Source organism: Glycine max, chromosome 4, assembly GCF_000004515.6.
Source record: "Glycine max cultivar Williams 82 chromosome 4, Glycine_max_v4.0, whole genome shotgun sequence".
Classification (NCBI taxonomy): Eukaryota; Viridiplantae; Streptophyta; class Magnoliopsida; order Fabales; family Fabaceae; genus Glycine; species Glycine max.
The window spans coordinates 21,793,928-21,800,369 of NC_016091.4; positions in this window are offsets into that span (position 1 = coordinate 21,793,928).

Here is a 6,442-nt window from a genome sequence, read left to right on the forward strand (position 1 = left end):
ATTTCCCAATCTAAGTAAGCCTCAACATTATCTTTTCCATGGAAATATAGGAGGCTAATGTTAACCTCTTGAGGCTTTCTTTCATTTTCTCTCCTATGGGAGTGAGGTCTAAGATGTGACCTATGCCTTCCTTCATAATAGTCACGAAGTTCTTCACTTAGGTTCTTGCAAGAGTTATGACTACTATAGGAGGCATGTTTTTCTCTTTTCATTTCTTTCATTATTTTTCTTCTTTCTTCCTCTCTTATTTTCTCTCTTTCATCTTGACTTATTTCTTCCACTCTTTTTTTTCCTTTTTCTTTTCTCTCTTGTTTTTCTTTCCACAACTTAAGGGATCTCAACTCATCTAATATCTTATACAAGGGGTCCTTAAGAGTAAAACCCTTACCATTAATACTAGATGAAGAATGAAGACTCATGTTGGTTCCTAAGTTATGGTTCTTTCTTGTTGGGGGTTTGAAAACAAAACGTAAAAGAAACTATGGTTGAAACTAGCCAAAATAAACACTAAAAGAGGTGTGAAAGATAAGGTAAAAACTAATTGGTAAATGGCAAGCTATCTAGGCAGTTTGACAATGGAGGGTAAAGGAAATAAGCTATGAAAGTAAGCAAGAAATTAAAGTGCAAGAAATGCAAACTAGGCAGATCCTAAGAGTGTTTGGATGACCTCATTTAAGGTTCCCAAAAAAACACTCACTATCCTAAGGGAAAATTGCCTAAAAATATTACACACAAATGGAAGTAGGGTGATCTATTGGAGGCTCCCAACTTACTTCCAATGAAAGGCCTTTTTGTTACAAAGTTTGAAAGCAAAGAAAATTTCCAATTACAAATTACAAAAAAAAAAGAAGTCCTCAATTTTGGTGGCTATTCTCTCTTTTGTGTTTCACTCAATTTGGAGTGCTTCTTATTCCAATAGCTCTTAAGGTGGTTGGCCCCTTGCTTCTTGACTCAAATTCTTCAAGATATGGTACCAATCCTCCGTTCCGATTCCCTATATGGCAACTCACAAGCAAGGAAACAAAGAGACAAGCAATATCCAAAGACAAAAAAAAATGTAATGAAAGCTAAACCAATAGAGTTTTAACAAGACAAATTTTCAAGGATTATTCAACAATTAAACCAATGAAAAGCACACAAAATCAAGCTAGGACTCAAAGAGAAACCTAGAATGGCTCTATAGTAGAGTAGAAAAACTAAAAAAAAAAGACTCAAGAAACCTCTAGTTTAGGCACTTATTTTCACAATAATTTTCAATTGAAATTTCAGAACTAGGATTGGTATAAAATAGGCACCAATTGTAGAACAAATTTTGAGCCAAAACAACAAGCACACTTTCCTTTCACTTTTTTTTTCCAGGACACTGATTTTTCTGCCAACATGTGTGATTTTTATTATTTTTTCCTTTTATCCAAATCGCTTGTTTCTTTTTTTTAATTTTTTTCCAGATGTCTAGAAAATTCAGTAAAAATTTCAGCTCAAAACACATAGTGACCAATTCCCAATAATTTATACAAGTTCATATGTTCAAGCTGCCAGCACCAGCGATTTCAACCTAGAAATCAAGAGTAGTGTTTATGTTGCTTAAGGCTTGGATAGTTACAATTTATGTTTGCTTATGCTCAATTATCTTGAATAACATAATTCAAGAGAGCTTAAGACTTATTTGATTCACAAATCCAACCACAACTTAGCACCACAACTCAACTTCATCATAGGCATCATGTAGGAATCTTAGAAAACAATAAAAGAGTTCAACAACAAGACTACTTCTAGGAATTGATTTAGAACATGTTATGAACTAAATAACATGCATGAATTAGACTCAAAATTCAAAATATAGGCTAAGAATGACAAGAATACATGAACAAATGTATCTATAATTCAATCAACAAAATAAAAATTAAACACAAACTTAGAACATAATATGACAATTACTATGACTAAACATGACTCTAAGACAATTACTATGACTAAACATGACTCTAAGACAACATGGATTAAGTGATTTACACTTAGATTTTTCTGTTTTTTTTTCTAATCAATATTTTGGAAGAAAATTAGATCTAAGGTTAAGCACAAGAATATTATGAATGAAAAATGATAGAACCTAAAATCAACACAAAAACATGATTCAAGAGTAGATCTACAAAATTTGAACCATAGAAATGCAAGAACAAGTGTAGATCTAAGATTTAATCGGTTTATTTTTTTTAATCTAATCTAAACAGAACCAAACCACAAGAAAATGGAGGATATACATGGAGAATAAGATGAAGAACAAGGAATTAAAGAGAATTCACCGAACAAAAAGATAGAGGAAGCAAAAGAACATCACCTAGATGAAGATGCTCTTGATACCACATGATGTAAGCTCCATTGGAGCTTGTAGGCCTAGGATCTTCTTCATCAATGGATTCCTTTTCTTCTTGAAAGATGAATGGCAGTGTAATGGAGAAGGAAGAGAGAGAGGAGATGCCACTTCAAGGAGAAGATGAGTCTAGAAGAAGCTCACCACCATTGGAGGCCATGGATAAGAGCTTGGAGGAAGAAGGAGATGAATGAAGGGAGAGGAAGAGAAGAGCACAAACTTTTGTGCCCTAAAAGAGCTCTAAAATCTGAAGTTTAATTTTCAAATGATCAAAGTTCAAAAAAATGCACACACATGACCTCTATTTATAGCCTAAGTGTCACACAAAATTGGAGGGAAATTTGAATTTCAATTCAAATTTTACTTGAATTTGAAATTGAATTTGTGGAGCCACAATTTCACTAATTATGATTAGTGAATTTTAGTTATGGTTCAGTCCACTAATCGAAGATCAATTCCAAGATTCTCCACTAAGTGTGCATAGGTGTCATAAGGCATGTAAAGCATGAAGGACATGCACAAAGTGTGACTATATGATGTGGCAATGGGGTGTAGTAAGCAAATGCTCACCTCCCCCTCTAAAATTTAATTGGATTGGGCTTCTACCAATTCAATTAAATTTATTTCCAACCACACACATCAAATATTCACTTAGTGCATGTGAAATTACAAACTACCCCTAATACAAAAACTAGTCTAGGTGCCCTAAAATACAAGGGCTAAAAAATCTTATATTTCTAGGGTACCCTAGCTACATTATGGAGCCCTAAATACAAGACCCAAAATTAATGAAACCTTAATCTAATATGTACAAAGATAAGTGGGCTCATACTTAGCCCATGGGCCCAAAATCTACCTTAAGGCTCATGAAAACCCTAGGGCCTTCTCTTGCATCTTTGGCCCAATCTTCTTGGAGTCTTCTATCCAATGCCCTTGGGGGGTAGGATTGCATCACTTTGGTTCCTCAAACCTCTCCACCCACTATAGCCCAATGTTTCTTTGTCCATCATCCATTTCCTCAACTCAATCTCACCTTCCCACAGATGGAATTGAACCATCGGTTCCTTACTCTCCATTCAGTCTGATTGCTTTTGCCACAATATCACATACATAGCTTTCATGCCACGTATATCGACAATCTCGAACATCCAAACAAACAAGAAAGACAAATGAGACTAAGGCCTACGCACTACTCTTAGAGAACCAATCTTGGCCCCTCACGTAGTAGAAACCACTAGTCACACAAATAATATCGAACAACATAACATTGTAATTACAACCGTCTAACATTCATAACAAATAATTTGCTAAGGGTCGGGCACTCTCGAACACAAACCACAATGCACACAAATAAAATAGAAATATGCATATATAGTAGATTGTAAATTCACACACCACATATATAATTTTCCAAAGTTCACACTTTGTTGGTCATAACCATTCAACAAGAACAATAATTATTTTGTGCTTTTCAATAGCTCCATTAGTAGAAAACTGGCACAATTAAAGACATACAACAATCATCAGGTTTTACAATCTATCTCAACAATAATCTAGCAAGTTGACCTACAATTACAGAATAAATACTCATAAGATCACTTCATCCAGAGATTAAATTAATAAGATAATTTGTTTATTGTCTAAAATGAAAGTGTTGTTTAGTTTTGCAAAGTTTCACTCCTAAACTTATTTTCAAATTTTCTAGGTGTTCAGGGAATTGGTTTTTCATAATGTCATACCCTAATTTCGTCCGGGGACTATTGCTTGATGGCATGCAACCTTTGATTGACCACTTCGAAGTACTTGGCACCCTTTGTTGCACAATATGTGAAGTCCCAAGACGCGCCGGAAATCAAAAGGAAGCGTGGTTACGCCATCCGTGAAATTCCGTAATGTGACGGAAACCAAAAGGAAGTATTGTTACGCAATCCGTGAGTTTCCGTAACTTTTCTGAAAGCTAAAAAAGAGTAAATACATGATTCGTAAGGTTTCGTAACCTTACGGAAAGAAAATAAGTGTCGTTACGAAATTCGTAAAGTTTCATAACGTTACGGAAAAAGAATCACCAAAAAAAGTAAAGGGGGTGTATTTAGTAAAAAAGGGGGTGTAAATAGCAACCAGGCCCACTTGGGCGTTCCAGATTCTTCCTCCAAAAGGCGGTTGCTTCTGGAGGAAGCAACCTGGCTCGCCTGGGCGAGCTGAGCTCGCCTGGGTGAGCTGGGTGGCAAGCTCCTCCCCTATTTTGCTATAAATAGGGGGAGGAATGAAGAAGGAAGGGGTTCAGCCTTCTTGGCACTTCATATTCTCTTGAAATTGCAGAGGAAAATTGTTTCCATGAAGAAAATCCAAGCCGAGGCGCTTTCGTAACGTTTCTGTAACGTTTCCGTGGGTAATTACGCGAAGATTTTCAACCGTTCTTCGACATTCATCGTTTGTTCTTCGTTTTTCTTCGGTCTTCAATCGATAAGTACCCCAAACCAAGCTTTTCAATTCATTCTATGTACTCGTGGTGGTCCCCATTTGTTTAGTGTACTTTTATTCTTGTTTTCATTTACTTTCCGTACCCCCTTTTGACGTGCTTCAGTCATTTATTTAAGTCATTTCTCGCCTAATCAAAAAATAAAATAAATTTCCACCGATCGTTTGATTTGTAATATCCGTTAATTTCTATTAAAATGAATTCCGACCTTTCGGTCGTGCCGTAACCACGTTGGAAATAAAAAAAGAGGTAAATAATAATATAATAATCAAAAATACCTTTTAGTAAAATAAAGCGGAAAAATCAATCGGACGTTTCTCTTTGGGATTTCTGGTTCTTAATTGAATTGACTGAATAACTAAAGTGAAATTAAGGCTAAAATCAACCCGCAAAGTCAAGCTCGTCCACAAAAAAGTCACTAAAAAAGGATTCGAAAAGTTCAATATCTCAGTTTTTTTACCAAGTAAATGGATCATTTTTAAGGTCCAACGCCTTAAAATGACCACCTTCCAAGTAAAAAGAATCGTTTGATTCGCCCTTAAAAAAGAACTACGTAGGTCTGATTTCCTCTTCGATGGAGGGTACGTAGGAGCAAGAGCCCCGCTTTTGTCGACCTCAAAAATAAAAAGGAAATAAAAGGTAAGATAACACAATTTCACAATTCTAAAAAATAGGTTGTTGTCCTTTGAGACAAACGTGAGAGGTGCTAATACCTTCCTCAAACGTAAATACAACTCCCGAACTTAGAATTTTCGTTGTGACCGGTTTCCTTCGGTTTTTCTGACGTTTACCATAAATAAACGTTGGTGGCGACTCGGCGCATCTTTCCTCCTTTGGAAAACGCACCCGTGAGCCTTGCCTCACTCGCCCGCAAAAGGGCATGTTGCAACAATTGGCAACTCCACTGGGGATTATTTTTAGTGAGTTAGGCCTATTTTAAGGAATTGTGGAATTGTGAAACTTTGTGTGTGCATTTATTGAACTGTGTAAAATGTAATAATTGCTGTCTATTTCGCATTGTTTACACTGCATTCTAAGCACCCACGGGTTTGAGTAAAAAAGGGGGCCCTATACCCGGGTTCATGGGAATCTAAGGAGTGGAGGTGAATCTATGATCATGCTAGGTCTTCGACTTGCTTGATAATAGTGAAACCTCGTCTAGAGCTTTCTCTCTTTATAATATGTTGTCGCTAGTATTCCATACCGCCACAATATTATTATCTTGAGTGATGATACCTCTAGAAAATGGTCATGTGAGTTATGAATTGTTGGGAGTAGTTATTAGAAACCCCTAGATATTGTCCTATAGGTTCCCAAATAGGGGCATAGAGCAAACACGCTCCGTGCCATTTGTTCTCATGCATTTTTTTGCGAATAGCACATAAATTATTGTTTTGCTAGTGATATTTTGTTTCTTTAGAGTAATACGTCACTTTTTAATACTTACGTTGAGGCGCCATAATGCCTAAAATGTAGTATTAAAAAGATGGATCTTTTTGGTCTCGTATATGTAAATTACCCCTTTGTTTTATTTTCTTTCCTTTTCATGCATACGCATTGCATCATCCATATCGGAGTCTTGATCCACCCCT